We start from the raw sequence: 17,664 nt of genomic DNA on the forward strand, positions 1-17,664 counted from the left end.
TTCATTCAGAGCTCCTATGTCAATTGGGCATTGTAAGTTCATAGAGTATGCTGCCTTTTCTGCTATTGTTCTAGACCAATCATTGCACTGAAGTTTGATCTTTGCACGCTGTGGCCGGTTTATCAACATTTCCGTCGTGATTTCTTCTTTTGTCATTTGGTTGAACAGCTCATCCTTCCATGCTTTCAAGCTGGTATTATGTTTTGCTTGTGGCGTTATTTTAAGGATTTGCATTGCTGGAACTGTATCTTCATTTATGACTTTACGAAGGAGATCAAACTGCTTCCAGCGTACTATTGAGGCAAGTGATTGTAGGGCTACCTCAAAACGTATTCTGGGCATAGGATAGTTCCTTGGGAGCTGTACGATTTTACGCCAGAATGATGCCTCTAACTTTTGCCAGTTTATTCTGGTAGCAATGATCATGGCGTCGCTACCATAATTGATGATCGGAATTACCTTTTGGCGGAAGAATGCCATGATCGTTTTTTCTGAAAATGTTCCATAGCATCTATGCAGCATCACGCCTTGACGTGCTAGCAGTTGGATTTTTCCTTCAAGACAGGTCACCCAGGCTGTTTCTTCCTTTTGTTGGTTTAATAACACGCCAAGATATTTGAACGAGGTTACCATATTCAGCACTTTGTTATCCAGGGTGAAGTTTGGTCTGCTTTGGGAAGACGACTTATGATAATTGGTTAATGCCATGATTTGGGTTTTTTGATATTTATCTGGAGTTCATCTCTTGGTCATATATGATTCTGTCATCCGTAGATTCTCCTGTAGTCCAGATGGCGTTTTGTCTAGGAGTACAATGTCGTCAGCAAACACCAAATACGGGATCAGAATTGAATTTATCTTTGGTGGATTGAAATTTGCAGTGTTGATGCTTGCAAAGTAATCAGCAGTATACAGATTGTACAGGTTTGCTGCTAAGGGGCATCCCTGTTTTAGGCCATTCCAGGTTCTTATCGCCTCCGTCGTTGTACCTTCTTTTGTTAGCCTAATCGAAACTGTCATGTTGGTGTATAATAGTTTGATCGGTTCGCTGATTTCAAGTGGGCAATTCCATTTAGCAAGTTTGTTCCACGGGATGGACCTGTTTATGGCATCAAAGGCCATGTGTAATTTTATGAACGCTTCATAAACGGGGGCGTTGTTGCTTATGGCTTCATGTTTTAGCAGGTTTAAAGTTAGAAGGTTTACATTAGTTCCTACGTTCGCGGTGAAGCCGGTTTGTCGACTATCCAACCGGTTAGAAGTTTTCGCCCATGTGGTCAAGTTTTGTAGCAGATATGAGGCGAACAGTTTTCCCAAAGGATCTAGCAGGGCAATTGGTCTAAAGTTGGCTGGGTTATCTCTGTTGCCCTGTTTATAAATTGGAATCAGTACCGCTTTGGTCAAGTGGATGGTAATAACTTGACACTATTTATTAAGGTTAGTATGAGATCCATTAGGTTCGCCCAAGTCTCTGGATCACGCTTCAGGGCATCATTAGATAATCCATCCGGTCCGGGTGCTCTGGAGGAATTTAGTTTGCCAATCATTTCTGCAAATATGTGCTTCTCCCAGGAGATGGTCCATTGATTTGAGATTGTCGCTATCTCCATATTTTCGTTGCTATTCAGCGATTTGTAGAGATTAGAAAAATGTGTGATCCAATTCTTTTGGGTGACATTAGATACCATTGCTTGTTGTTGCTGGTGATTATTATTTAGCAGATCCCAAAGAGATCTCAAGTTCTTGTTTCTGAGTGTTTGTAGCATAGCTTTGGCATATCACCAGTGGAGGAGAACAGCAGCCGCAAACCCCCATCCACAACCTCAGCCTCCCGCACTCATGCTGGGATTACAGGCGCGCGCCACCACGCCCGGTTTTGGTTAGCAAAGCATTATTTTTGAGTGAAATTGTGTACTGAACTCCACGTTTCAGCTTTACATGCAAAAGGTTAGCTAAGAATGCAAATGTAGCCCCCGCTCTCCAAGTAAAAGGTGCACTTCATGTAGGGCCTAGTTGTGTGTGCTAGGGGTTTACATTCTGGGATGCAATGTACGATCCATCAACCAATTCTTGGTTTGCTTATGGGACTCCTTTCTTGGTCCTGAGAAGAAACCACAGAAAACGGTCTAGTTTTGTGCGATTCCTTTGTTATCTCTATGCAAAACATAACCTCCCGATGAACAATGAGTGAATGTACGGCTTTTTCTGCCCTTGTTTGCAGGGACTGGAAAAGGGCAGGCAACACAATAGACCAACTTACAAAGAACCTAAAAATACATTTCGGTGAAAAACATGAGTGTATTTTGAACACTATCTTGTCCTTGTGTTTTGCTGTGAAGGGCTCATTGATCGATATAGCCTGGAGCTCCTTGAGCCTTCTTTCTTAAGTTAAAACTACCAAAAAAGCCTGTTTGTAGATAGGATATGTGAGTGGGCATTCTGAATGGGTTTAAACGGTGGTTTTATTGACCTGTGTAGCACTGTGGTTAAGTCCCAGCAAGAAAATCTGTTTTAGTGCACCTGGGCTTAGTTCCTTATCATGTCCTGTTAACCACAGTGACTGAGACTGTCTGCTATTCAATTGTCTACACCCGGGGCATGCTTTGCCTGCAGCCATATTCCTTTCTTTGTGTACCACTGCCAAATGTGTTGATCAATTTAGGGCAGAGCTGGGAGTGAGTGCCCCTTTGTCTGTTAAAATAAATCATTGCTGCAGTGTTGTCTGCCTTTATGAGAAATGCATACTCTTTTTTTAGTGCCTAGATGCCGTGTAGCACTTGAAGAAAACACCATGAGCTCTCACACCATGTTGTCCCAAAACAAAGTTCTTTGAAATGATAGTTCAAGGAACCTACCTTAAACCAATACATTCTCCTTTGCTTCTGTAACATTGAAGTATGAAAGTATGCTTCTTTCATTTCCAGTGCTGTCAATGTTGGCACTCCACAATCTGGGGGCTGCCCATATGGCTAACCTGCCAGTCAGTACCAACCACAAATAAAGAGATGTTTGTATCAGCACAGAGGTAACAGGTACTTCCAAACCCCATCCATCAACACCCAAGGTTTCTGCATCTGCCTTCCCGCTATTCGACTAACAAACCCTGTCCTACTTTCTTACAGAGAAATGTGCAGCGAGGCCAACATTATTAGCAAAAGGGCGCCATATAAGACCACTCTCCATTACACCTTGGCAATGAGGTCTCCTTAGTTCAGCAATGGGATACCCACTTGCAGATTCGACATTCTGAGCTTTTGAGCTTTAATTAACTTGTTTTCTAGCCTGGTGTCTAATACTGCTTACTGTGTCTTTTCCTTCTTGGGCACGAGGAAGTACGATAAATATATTCACCAATTTCCATCATTGCAAGGAGCCCTTTCCTAGCACCCTTTACTTCGCATCATCTGACCTCGTCCTGCAGTAGTGGGAGATGGTCTAGTTTTGTGTACATATTTGTTGAGAAATTCCACCTGGTATCCATTATGCACTGTGTCTAATACGCACGTGTTTGTCAATATCTGTTAAGCATGGCCAAAGTCCAGAATTTTCCCTCTGTGTTACTGGGATCGGAGGAGACTCTGTTTGTTGTCATTGTTTAGGGGTCGTTCTGCCTCTGGCAGGGTCTTCACTCGTAGAGTGTCTCCCTCATCTCTGTTCATGATAATGTCCCTGTTGACATTGCATGTGGTTGAAACGCTGTTGTCCTTGGCTCCACCCTCCCTGGGTGCATTGAGCCCAGTCGTTAAGCTGATGGCATGACTGGGAAGGGACGGTGCATAGCTCCTCCTGGTGCTAAGCCAGCTCCAGCTCTGCAAAGTGTGGCCTGAAAGCGAGCCAAATAACATTAGTCTCTCGTGTTCATTTTGTACTTTTTTTTCTTCTAATGACCGATCATCTTGTTTCCCAAAGTGGCATTCTTCATCCAATATTTTTTTATTCTTGGTTTCAGGGCAAAAACCAGCAGTGTGTAACTACTAATATATTTTTAGGACTACTTCATTAGCTACCTGGTGTTCTGCAGTCTCAGCTGCATCGAAGCTGCTCTCGATCACTGCATTTGCTACAAGTTGATCTTCTTTAATGATGGACTGAAACTGAGTGTTAACCCCGTCAGACATGTCCTTTAGTAACGCCTGCATATCATCGCATTGTGCTTGCTTGGTCGTATCCGCTAACCAGCGCAGCAGCTTTGGCAATGCAGACATCGTCGGTGGCCATTTCCCTCCCAATGGAGTAAAGCCACTTACTGTACTACATGGTTTGTGTGTCTAGTAAGGATGCAGGTGTCGCATAGAGCTTGTGTGCATTGGTAATTACAAGGGAATACATCTGAAATTGGCTGTGAATAATCAATAATCAATACATCTGATGGTGAGGGTGTATATTTTTCTCAATTCTCACACTGAAGTATCTGAAGGTTACGGGTGTATCCATTGTATGCTGCATTTGTATTTTTACTGATTCCATTAATGGAACGCTGCAGGTTATTGGCTTCCATTCCTCTTTATGAAACTCTGCACTTATTCCTCTTCTTGTTTCTTGATGTCAAACCACAGAGTGCCACAGAGGAAGATTCATCTCACGTAGGGCACTAAGATGTGTGTGTCTAGATATCATCTGTGGAATACGCCACATAGGAAGATTTGTCTCATGTTGGGGACTTAGACGTGGATGTCTAGCTATCATCTGTGGAATACACCACGTATGTAGATTCGCCTCACGTGGGGGACTTAGAAGTGGATGTCTAGATATCATCTGTGGAATCCACCATGTGGGAAGATTCGTCTCACGTGGGGGACTTGGATGTGGATGTCTAGATATCATCTGTGGAATACACCACATAGGTAGATTCGCCTCACGTGGGGGACTTAGACGTAGATGTCTAGATATCATCTGTGGAATCCACCATGTAGGAAGATTCGTTTCACATGTGGGACTTAGATGTGGATGTATAGATATCATCTGTGGAATACACCACATAGGTAGATTCGCCTCACGTGGGGGACTTAGACGTAGATGTCTAGATATCATCTGTGGAATCCACCATGTAGGAAGATTCGTTTCACATGTGGGACTTGGATGTGGATGTCTAGATATCATCTGTGGAATACACCACATAGGTAGATTCGCCTCACGTGGGGGACTTAGATGTGGATGTATAGATATCATCTGTGGAATCCACCATGTAGGAAGATTTGTTTCACATCTGGGACTTAGATGTGGATGTATAGATATCATCTGTGGAATCCACCATGTGGGAAGATTTGTTTCACATCTGGGACTTAGATGTGGATGTCTAGATATCATCTGTGGAATCCACCACGTAGGAAGATTCGCCTCACATGGGGGACTTAGATGTGAGTGTCTAGATATCATCTGTGGAATCCATTGGATAATCCTGCTGCTCCTTCTGACATTTGTCTTTTTGTATGTGCACTCCTTATGTATCTGTTTGTTCCCCAACAACATTATCTGCTTGAATGGCATTTTTAAGGGGAGTTTGCCTATCCTTCACAAGATTTATCCTGCCTTCTTTTATCACTCACTGCTCTTTCTCTCGTCAGGATATTGACACTAGATTTAGAAACTCGAAGCCGGCTCTTTTCCTCATGGCAGCAGTTTCCTCTCTGTGGTTTGGCTTAAAGGCTCTAGGTCCTGCCTGCTCTTCAATTCCTTTCCATATGAGGGAAAATCTGGTCTCTGTGTCTTCCATTTCTGTAATGAGGTTGCAGATCTGGGTTCTGGTGTCATAAATGTAAATGTGAATTTACTTGCGGAGATGAAGGACGTGTCCTTGGGCTCACCTGGCATTGGACCTGATCTTTTTTAACATCAGCATTGTTTTATGTCCGGTGTTTGCTGATGCTCATTGCATGGTTTTGTGTAATGCTTTGAGTGTTTGCTTGGAAATGTTGCTATCGGCTCAGACTGCTTCAGTTAATATTTTTGGTCTTATCGTTGCCACCAATTTTGTTAGGATGCTTTTTAGTGGCAACAGTTCGGTGCAAATGTAAACTGACATCTACGTTGCTCGAAGCCATGTTTGTACATGTCGTGTGCTTCATTGCCAAGAGACCCTTTATTCGTCAGGGTTATTTCCCCCTATGCATAAGGCTTAGCAAGTGAGGACTCCTTAGTTGGCTCCGATGTTGGCTGCATTTTCGGTTACATAGTACGTTCCGGGACAGATTTAAGAGTTTTGACCCTTCTAGCCTTTGGACCACCACGTCCATAGCTGATCTTTCACACAGCACCTGGGGAAATAGTTGTCAGCTGTAATGGAACCGCATGAGTTCCTGTGTCTTTAGGAGTCAGGGATGACGCCCTCTTTTCCGTGTTTAATGGCATATCTGTCTCCCAGAAAATCAACTTCAAAACCCTCTTCGATGGTTCTTTCTTTCATGGCCTCCATTGCAAATTCTACCCCAGAATGTCCTATCGTAATTTAAAGAGTTTTTGATTTGAAAGCTTAGAGGCCAACTCTGTGGCTCAGCATGAGACCTCGGTAGGGACTGAGTTTAAAGTGTGTGTATATCAGGCCAGGGGAAATTCGACTTGCAAGGAGTCCTCGTTATCTGTGCTGTCAGGTGCGAGAGAGCAAGACACTCAATATTGGTAAACTAATTTGAGTCATTTTTGGATTGACGTGCCCTTATCATTTTGGGGGACTGGTTAACTGGCACCAGAGCTAGGTATATATGTCTTTCCTCAGTATTGTAGTGCATGCTGAACAGTTGTTGGAGTGCTGGTGCTGTGACGATCAGTGATCGGTTTCTTTCCTCTCAGCCCTCCTATGACAAGGCCAATGGTGGAATGAATACAAAATGCGGGTGTCTACTCATGGAGCATCAAGGGTACCTGTATATCTAGCATAGGGTTAGTAAGACAGGAACATCCACGCCTACCTTTCCTATGGAAGTAAACAACCCTATGGGGCTCAAATGGGAATGGGGAAGAATATTTTCCACCGCCCGCAAATAGGAAATTACCAGGTCCGGCAATGCTGTAATGACCCGGTAATTGCCCAATCGCGGGCGCCGGAAAAATAATGATACCGGCAGGGCTACCGCCAGTATTATAATGAGGATCACTGTGTTGACATTCTCTTGGCCTTAAATATCAGAATTTTGAAATGCATCACTAGAAAGGAGTTCTGTCGTTAGTATATTGGACATTAGAAAGGCTTCCTTCAGGATGCCTTAATACATGTAGGATGTGACTACTCTTCTAGGTATATGTTCTCACGGTTTTAAGAAGTGAGGGGTATATGTCTGACATTATCACATTACTTCAGACCCTTTCTGCCACGCTCATTCCTATAGAGCAGTCACTGAAATGTAGGTGAATTCCAGGAATTCCGATTTGACTCTATTTTCAGCATCAAAGAATATGAGTGCTGCAGGAGGCCTCTTCTTATTGATCATTCCCGGCACAGCGATCAGGCTTTTAATGTTGTCATATCCATACCTCTGCTTTATGTTAATGTTAATGTTAAAGGATATTTATACCGCGCACTATTATCAATAACTCTTTTTAATTTTTTTATTTTTTTTACCACCGCCGGAGTGGTGCCCTAGCACTCTGATGGATCTGGAAAGAAAATGGGGTTGGTTGGGGTACATCAGTAGGACAAAGTTTGGAGAAAGAACAAGGGAGCTGTGATGTGCTGCAAGCAGCTCCAGTTTGGTTAACACTGTTCGCTGAGGTTTTTGGTGTGGTATCCGGTCTGTATCTGTCGTGTGCTGTTGTGTAAGGCTAGGTGTGGTTTATTTGTTGTTGCAGAGTAGTAAGTGTGTGCAGTTTGCTGTGGTTATAGGGGTATGGTTGTGTTTAGTTAGAGTTTGAGAGGTGTATGCAGAGGGGTGAGGTTTTAGTAGAGTTGGTTATTAGCATTGTTTATTGAAGAGACGCACACTCATTTTGTGGGTCTTTCAAGGATTAGACAAATGTCTTCCTTACAGTGATATTGTGTTGGCATGACACAAGGCTGTCCCTCACCTCTCTGTACATATGTCACGCTAGTCAGTCTCTAAAATTATATCTTTGTTGTTACTCAGCCCTCACTCTGTGCGTGACTCAAACTGGTCCCCATGGTTCTATCTAGTTGTAGTCCATGCCCATTCCCATAGCTCAATCTGGATGTGACACGGTTCAGTCATCGTCACCATGTCCAAATTTGATGCAAGGCAGTCACCATACCTATGTCTCCAGTTGATTTTGGTTGTGTGTGTCGGGTTAGTTGTTTCAGATGTAAGTCCATCTCCAGAAGTTCTGCCTGGGTTTTGTATATGTTAGTCTAGTGGGCTATGTCTTCTACTTACTAGATTAGGTGCAGGTTTCTTAGTTTAACACTAGTGGTCTTGTTTTGGCTAGCGGGTTTGCTTGAATAGTGAGGTTGGTTTTGAAGATGGCTATCTCAGTGTTTTCTGTCCCATCATGTGTTTGTTGTTAATTGGCTCTCTTTGCATGTTTGGTTTTATTGTTTCAGTTATCTCCCTCTGGTTCTGAAATCTTGAAGGTTTTGAGCAGTTTTCTGAATTTTAGGTGGTCTTTTGTTTTTCTTATTTCTTTCGGGAGGTTGTTCCAGGTTTTTGCCACCAGGTGGGAGAAAGAGGAGCCCCCAAGTTTTTTCCTTGCATATGGTTTTGGTTCCAGGTGGATTTCGTTGCTTGATCTGAATAGTCTCGTCAGCTTGTAGATGGTTATTTTCTTTTGTAGGAATTCTTCTCCCTGGCTGCTGATTGCTCTGTGTGTTATGCACATTGTTTTGAATGTGATACGTTGTTTAATTGAAAGCCAGTGTAGCATTTTTAGCGCTGGTGTGATGTGGTCTCTTCTAGATAGTCTGAGGAGAGGTCTGGTTGCAGCGTTTTGGATGTGTTGCAGTTTCTTCAACAGGTATTCCGGCATTCGGAGGTAGAGGCTGTTGGCATAGTCGATTCTTGACATGGTGAGGGTGACGATTGACAATGTTTTGTGGGTGCAGGACAGGAATGGTAGGATTCTTTTTGTTGAGTGATGAGGAAGAAGCATTTCTAAATTATTGTGTTTACTTGTGGTTCTAATGTCAGTACGTTGTCCATTAGGACTCCCATGTTTTTTACTACTTTTGATGGTGTGGGTGCCGTTCCCAATTCTGCAGCCACGGGATATTAGCGTTGTTCTCTTGGTCTTTGGATGTAATCATGATTTTTTTCTTTCCTGGTTTGATTTTTAAGTTGTTGGCGTTCATCCAGTCATGGATGTCTTTGAGACATTCTCCTAGAGTTGAGTTTTCTTCCTGTGCATCTTCGATTCTGTAGATGATTTGAGTGTCCTCTGCGTAGTTGTAGCACGTAAGATTTTACTTCTTGAAGATTTTGATTAGCGGAGTCTGGTAGATGTTGAAGTACAATTGTGATAGTGAAGATCCTTGGCCTACTCTGCAGTCATTCACTCGTGTAGCTTTATCCAGACAGTCTCTGATCTGCTTGCTAGGAATGATTTTATCTAGAGTAGTGCTAAGTCTGTTGTACCTATTTCTTCTAATTTCTTGATGAGTGTTTCATGGCTTATTGTGTTGAATGCTGCGGAAAGGTGGAGTAGAATCAGATCGGAGGTTGTGTTGGAGTCAGCGTTTGTCTTTAGGTCATCCCAGATGGATAGGAGAGCAGTTTCTGTTCCTCTCACCGGTCTGAAGCTGACTTGTGCTTGGTCCAGCAACTGGTGTTTTTCTACGTGCTCTTGAGTTAATTTGTATACATAGGTTTCTAGGAGTTCTGCCGGGTAGGGGATGTTTGAAATCGGTCTGTAGTTGGAGATGTCTTCCACTTCACCACTTGTGTTCTTAAGGAGTGGTTTAATATACGCTGATTTGAAGGCTCATGGTACAGTCCCTGTTGTGAGCAACAGGTTCAAGAGATGTCTGTAGTATTCTAATGGCATTCCTTGTGTGAGGATTGATTTGTAGGTGTCTGGGGGCAGGAGTCCATGGGCGAGCCTGCTTTCTTGCTATCTTGTACCAGCTTGATGAATGTCTCTACTGATATTTGCGGGAAGTTTTGGAGTTTGTGCTCCGGCTCCTCATTGGATCTGGTTGGTTGTGTGTTAGGATTGATCGGTCTGTTTTGTATGATTTGTCGGATGTTGTTGATTTTATTTTTGAAATGGTCTGCTAGGTCGTTGCAGTTTCTGTGGAGGTATCAGAGTGTTGTTACAACCCAGTGAGTTCCTCATTTCGTTTATGATGTGGAACATTTCTTTTTGTGTGTTGGTGGTTTTGGTGATTCTGTCGTCATAGTGCCTTTTCTTTGCCTTTTGAATTTCCTTCTTGTACGATGCTGGCATTTACAGGCATTCGGCTCACAAGGTAGAAAGTTGATAGCGTGCTGGCATGACTGAAGAAATGTTGTGCTTGTGAACTATAATAAACATGGTTATCAATATGAATGGGGATTGTTCCTTGTATTCCTACTGAGAATGCAGTGGCAAAGGATTTGAAGAGTGTCCTTCATTTATACTGGAACTGTTTGAATTTAGATGTTGTTGCTTATGACTCTAAGCAGAAAAAATCCCTGATGATGGATCTATGATCCGAAACACACTGTATTGCAGAGGCTTCTTTTAAACACTTGTTAAATTCATCAATGTATGAAACTTCATAATGTTGCACTCATTACCTCTGTTAGGTTGTCGACTCCATAAAGAACTCACCAGGTTTATAAAATAATGAGTGGTACCGCTGCTCGCGTGGCCCAGGCACGGAGAGGAGTAATCCCCCAATCTGATTGTTCATATTAAGCACTTAGAGCACAGGTGTGTACCGTAGAATTAATCCAAGCTTATACAACCATTGCTTCGAATCAACAGTGCCCAATGAATTCCTTTAATTTCGTCTGGAGGCGTTTTAGCAGTTGGCCAATTCAAATGAGGGACACAACTACAAACGCAGATGGAGTACACGAGTCACAAAAAATAGCAAGTTACTTCCTACTGTAGCAAATTGTCCTTGCTCCAACCTGGGGAAAGTAAAACTTGCATTTTACCTACACATTTCGTCTACCCATGTTAACTTTAACCTGTGCCCTTTCATTAAATACTGTTTATGAATCAGGCTCATTTACATTTGCCAAGTCCATTCGGACTTACATATGAGATTCTGTGGCAATCGCCCTGTCTGTGCAAATTCTAGTTGGTCGCAGCCACAAGTGGCACCTGCCGCACTTTGCATGTGCATGTCCAAATGCATTTTGTTGTGAATTGGCACTATGCTATAAAATGCAACAGTCTAACAGGTATTCTGTAAAGCGGCTTCGACCAGCATGCCGTGCGTTACAATGGCAATCCTAACACTAAGAACAACCACACCATGGCAGTAATTCTCCCCATGCTCGCCGGGCCAACCGCTTAATGCATACCCCTTCCGACCCACACCAGAGAGTTACCCGTGCACGTTCTTCCCGTGATCCCGCCATTGACCTTAAGATCTTCTCAGCAAAACACATCCAATTTTTTGCATTTTTTTTGTTGCTTAAATCTTATTTTATTTTATTTTTTGTAATTCTACTATTACTCTGCCATTAGCTGCATATTTACACCAAACGCCATTATACCTTTAACATCATTTTTAAAATAATAGAATTCTAAAATACTAAACCGACGTTGGGAACAAAGGATGACTTTCAAGTACGACAATTATGTTCTCAGGTTAAACATATATTCTGTTGCCTGCAGGACGTTCAATATACAGGGTGATTAACACATGCACTGTATACAGAATGTACCATTTAATGTAATCAGTGTATTGAACTTGTATTTTATTTGTTTCTTTAACGCTTTACGCCAAGGTGCTTTACATAGTTAATGCTATGGTACAATCAGTGCAAAGATGGACCAATTACAACAGGACACAAAGGAAAGAAAGAAGCACAGAAGAAAACCAGCCAGAAGAAATTAAGTGGTAGTCCCGAAAATCAGGGAAAATGAAGGTTGAGCAACAGGATGATTTGTAGCAAGAAAAAACCCAGCCACCCCTTAACACAAATAAACATCGGGAAGTGAAATATGAAAAAAGTGCAGTACATCCTGAGACCCAAAAAATAACTACGGAACGTCCCTCAAATAAACCCAGCCTGGATACGCCAGAATGAGGCACAGTGTCCTCCAAACGCACTTTGACGGTCAGCACATGACAAGTACACCGGCTCCTCAGGGGACAGCCAACGGAGGGAGACCGCTCCGATCATTCACCCTGGCGATGTACAGTGTGCGACGTACTTGCAATTTGAAGGCAAGGAGATTATGCTTTCAAGTCATTTAGCAAATGGTGTGATGAACACAGATATTTACTGGTTAAAGAGGAATAAAAATACAATAACACTTGAGGACAAGTGGTGCTCGGGTACCTTGAGGATGGGGCTTGCAAAAAAAAGACATTTCATTTGACACGGTTACATTTGTTATTTTAGCGTAATATTTTGTCACCTTAAGATAGCATTGCTCCAACCCGTTTTTAACTGTATTTCCCCTTCATTCTTGCAGACTCTGTTTGCCTTGCCCATCTTCTCTAACAGTCTAATCCTAATGTAAGTGCTCCAAAATGGTCACTTATCTTCCTATCCCTAACCATTACTAGAATAATAAGCCCTATAAATGTGAGCCCAAAGGAGCTCCATGCCATGTAAATCGCAATGCCGGAGGGTGACTGCTTTATACACGGACAAAGTCATGAGTAGCGGAAGACATTTTTACATGTTCTTGATGATGGTATGTTGTTCTAAATTCTCTCTAATAGGCAATACAGTTAAAAACAATGTTGAAAATCTGTGAATTGATCATAACCACAGGACATTGCTCTAAGCCGGTTCAATTGCATCATCTTGAGTCTGCCTACACCAATAAAGCAACTGACTAACAAAATGCAAATCAGTCTTGGTCCTGCCGCCAATCGCAGGGTCCCATAGCTAACGGCTAGTGCATGTCTGCTAGGGTGTCTGCAGTAAGTCTTCCTAAGAGAGAGGTGCTATGCCCAGATTCTGGCCACGTGCTTGCTTGCTGTGAACAGGGAATCAAGCTGTAAGGCAGAAACATGCCTGTATTTGCTTTGTTTGTGTGCAGAGGGTGCATGGTTTAACAGATTAGGCTTGGACGCTTCTATTGGAGAAATTACCAAGACGGATTTGCATATGGTGGGTCTCTTGTAATAGCCTAGATGGGTTACAGAAATGTAATGGAAGGTGTCCAGAGGAATTCCCATTGCCATTCCCACATCACCTTTCCCCTCTGTCGTATACCTTTGAAACAGGAAATAGCTGACTTGAAATTATGACTCCTCAGACTGGGGTGAGTCTCTGAGAGCTGTCACACTTCTCCTGTGAATTCATCCTTCAACAAAGTGTCCACGGACGTCACAACACACACCAATTGTTAACCAGTCATCGAGCTGTGATGTTACACCTAGATAATAATAGAATGATTCATTTATAATCCGTATATTATTTTGACTGCATCAACAGAGAGCACTTGTGGGAGAACATGATCATCAATGGATGCCTTGAATATCTTCTATTATCAATCAGGGACCTGTATACAGGGACATCACTACAAATTAGACTTGACAAACAAGGCCATCTTTCAAAGTCTATCCCTACTTCAAGAGGTTTAAAACAAGGGTGTCCTCTTACTGTCGCTTTATTTAACCATTTCATCACTAACTTGCGCAATGCCATGCACCCTCTACCCTCATGCTTTCCAAAGATCAACGGTCACATGACGGGTTGGCTTTTGTATGCCGATGATTTAGTTATCTTAGATAGAACCCTGCGTGGTCTACAAAAGAAACTGGATAGTCTGCAAAAGTATGTTGAACAGAACGGCCTAAAAATCAATGCCAACAAAGCTGAAATAGTGATCTTGGAGAACAGAAAGGGACGAAGGTCGAAATCTCCAAGTTGGATTTTGAATCAGCAGAGAATTAGACCAGTTTCGTCCATAAAATATCTAGGGGCAATAATAAGTGCAAGCGCTTCCGAAACCCCATGGAAAGAACACTTAGAGAGTAAAACCAAACAACTAACTACTCAAGGCATACTCATTGCACGGAAATAGGGGAAATTTTCACTTATGCCAATCATTCATTACTACACCCAGAAAGTGACACCAGCCCTTACCTGTGGTGCCAAACCCTGCCTCGGCTTGCCATGGGATCTATGGGACCACTTAGAAGGTAGATTCTGGAGACTAATTTTACGTTTACCCAATGCGTTACCTGTGGCAGTGATTAGATACAAAATCGGCCTTTTATCTTTGTACATACGGGTGCTTTGGAAGTCCTTGTTTCTTTTTGGCAAATTACATAGCCCTGACTGTCCACCCCAATACGAGATCTTGTTGACAAACAAAGCCATAACCCCTGATTGGACTCTGAAGATTTGGCTAGATCGATGCAATGATACGTTATCGAATCTAGGATTAACTATCGACATGCTAATAAGAAATCCCACACATGTAAAAAGGAAGCTTTGGGCTGATGACTGGAGAGAGACAGAACTAAAAAAAACAAATTCTACAGTGCACACACTGTCGAAAAAACTCCTTCATCATTTAATGTGACCCCGCCATACCTTAAGAGTTTCCCAAGCGTAAAACACAGAGACCTGGTCCTCAGATTCTGATTAAATATTCTACATACTCAGACCACACTATGTAGATATGGCCTAACTTCAGGAATCGAAAAATGCAGAGTGTGATGCTAAAGTAGAATCCTTGAAATCATGTAATCTCGTTCTGTCCTTCCTTGAGATCATATAGAACTTTGTTTTTTTCACGGCGGCTGAGCGGGTGACTGCAGCACCTTCATCCTGCATCTGGTGAGCCCACACAGAGGTATTGTAAACTTGTGTGCTTTTAGTGTAACTTTCTGATTTTGCCGCGGGTGCCCCTTGCCCGTGTGCGGCTCTTCCTGCATGCCTCCAGTTCCCCTTCCGTGTTCTTCTCTCCCTCTCTCTCCCCATCCATCCGGCCCACCTCTCATCATGCCCACCCCCCTCCTGATTGGCTTCTCCTTCTTCCGTGGCTGGTATGAGCCCTGTGCTGGTGACCACGCTCACCATTTTCATGGCGGCTGAGCGGGTGACTTCAGCACCTTCATCCTCCATCTGGTGAACTACAAAAAGAAGTATTGTAATCTTGTGTGCTTTTAGTGTAACTTTCTGATTTTGCCACGGGTGCCCCTCGCCCCTGTGCGGCCCTTCCTGCCTGCCTCCAGTTCCCCTTCCTTGTGAAACCTAGGCCTTCCTCTCTCTATTCAGGATTCTCAAATCTAGCTGTGTTTTTCTCATGTTATGATATGCACTGTTTTGTATTTAAAATTGCTTTGTGAAACCTAGGCCTTCCTCCCTCTATTCAGGATTCTCAAATCAAGCTGTGTTTTTCTCATGTTATAATTTGCACTGTTCAGTATTTAAAATTGCTTTTTGAAACCTAGGCCTTCCTCCCTCTATTCAGGATTCTCAGATTTAGCTGTGTTTTCTCTCCTGTCCTATAATGTGCATTCTGTAAACTCCTTAATCCTGATTGTCGTCATCTTGTCCTATTGCGCAACCTGCTTGCCTCTCACTGTCACGTCTGTCTACTCTAGTGTCCTGCTCTAGTACCTTTACCTCTCTCCTCTCCCACCTACTCCATGGTGCTCTCTGTCTCCCCTATCTTCTCTAACTGCTTCTCTATCGACTATCCTGCTCTCCTCACTAAATCAGGTAGGAAGAAGTTTAAAAAGGACATCCTGGTCTCCAACCCAGGCCTCCCTATCGCTGACACCTACACCAGTGCCTCCTCTAAGGAAACTCTCGCCAACATCCTCTTTGTCATTCCTTTGCCAGACCTATGGACCCTTCATATGGTCTCTGTGCTCTCTTCTTTCTCCTCCTCTCCCATTAATGGTGGCACCTGTTGGGACGCCCTCCTGGCCTCCTTCCATTCCTCATCATTGATGTTTACTCGAATGGGACAGTCCTGGTTCAAGGCCCTCAGGCTAACCTTCACCTCTTTGATAGACGCTTCCCGCGCCTCATCAATTTCCTTTCTTCTCCTGCTGTAACGCTCACCTGATTCCCGTAGAGGCGCCGGTCTTGACTGGGCGTATACCGTATCTTCAAAGGTGATGTGTACCACACGGCTGGCTCTTTGGGCTGGACCTCTGTGCACTGTATGTCTGACTCGAAGGGTAAGATGTCTGCAGATAGAAAATATGGGATTAATGAACTGGGTTATTAAATGTCTCTCTCTTCTTCCCTTTCTCTTCTCCTGTAGAACCCCGAAGGTTAACGCTCTCACCTTAGGTAAGTGAACGCCGTGCTCTCCATCTGCCTCGGGGCAGGGTGCTGTAACCAGTTTCTTCACTGGATAAGGGGAGCAGGCCTCTTGACTTCAGAGGACTGCTGTCTGTCGTTTACTGCACGAACGGTAAGTTTCGAGTACTTCTAATGTCTTTAAAGTCTTTAGTAATGATGACTCTTGTTTTGCAGGGTTCCGGCGATGGTGGATGACGGGCTGAAGTGAGTTGAAGATGGAGCCCGTGTGATGAATAGAAGCGCCTGGAAGCATGTAAATAAGCGCTTGTTGCCTGATTCACGATGCGCTCTAACTGTCTTTTTATTTTGCAGGTACAAGTTCGGAGCGGCTGCAGGGTGCCGGAATACCCACTGGGTTAGATGTGGAAAGGAGTAATGGCACGTGAGTATTAAAGTTCCCCAATGTCTTTAAACGCAAACTTGTTTTGTCTTTCAGATGCGGGATGCAGCGCCGAAGGCCTCCGGAGCGTGCGAAGAGTTGGTAAGCTTTTGTCTTTCAGATGCCGGAATGCAGTGTGAAGACCTCCGGAGCGCACGAAGAGTAGGTAAGCCTTTGTCTTGCAGATGTCGGAATGCAGCGCGAGGCGTTGGTGACAGCCGATGGACCAGGTTAGTGAAGAGCTGTCACTGAAGACCGTAATGCTAACCTGTTCTTTCTTGTCTTTATAGGTGTTGCTGAAGACTGGATTCAGGATGGTAAGCCTTTTTCCTTAGGCCCAGGATCAGATGCAGAAGACACGATGAGCGTTCTGCTGCAGAGGATGCAGAATAACGCAAAGCAAGATTCATCCATCGGGTGTGGTTTAAATAGCCTCCTGTAGTGCTTAGGTGTCTCCTTCCACAGCCACGCCTAGGTAAGAAAAGAGTTCCTGCTTCCAGAAGAGTTCCAGTGTTCTGAACCTAGGGAGTGGCTCCTGCCCCACCCAACAGGAAAAGTAGTTCCAAACAGAAGGGGATCAGATGCTCAACTGGCAGGCAAGTAAGCAGCATGGTCTGCTGCAGGTAAGTCCACCCAAGCATTATGAGCCCGGCGCTTCCAGCGCTGGGACTGGGCATATTTATGAGCCTGGTGCCACTGGCGCCAGGACTGGGTCCAAAAGGTCCCAATTGGGACTGGTTGGCACTCGGAACCTGGGTTATGGATCTGCTTCCAAGGGAGTTGGGAAAACCCTGACCTTTTGGAAGCAGAGATCATGACAGTACCCCCCATCAAGGCCCCTCCCAAACCGGGCTTCTCCGGGGGTTTTGGCTTGTCAGGAAATGTTCGGTGAAATCTTTTGATTAGGCGAGGAGCGTGGACATATTCAGCAGGTTCCCAGGATCTCTCTTGGGGGCC

The 17,664-nt window shown here is 43.7% G+C and overlaps 1 protein-coding gene across 3 annotated transcripts in view; it reads right to left on the reverse strand.

Moving 5' to 3' along the window:
* Window positions 1-17,664, reverse strand: part of GRIA3 (glutamate ionotropic receptor AMPA type subunit 3) — a 1,487,966-nt gene that overhangs the window by 1,393,083 nt on the left and 77,219 nt on the right. The window lies entirely within an intron of this gene.

The sequence above is a fragment of the Ambystoma mexicanum genome, chromosome 5p (assembly GCF_040938575.1).
Source record: "Ambystoma mexicanum isolate Mex_15411 chromosome 5p, UKY_AmexF1_1, whole genome shotgun sequence".
Taxonomy (NCBI): domain Eukaryota; kingdom Metazoa; phylum Chordata; class Amphibia; order Caudata; family Ambystomatidae; genus Ambystoma; species Ambystoma mexicanum.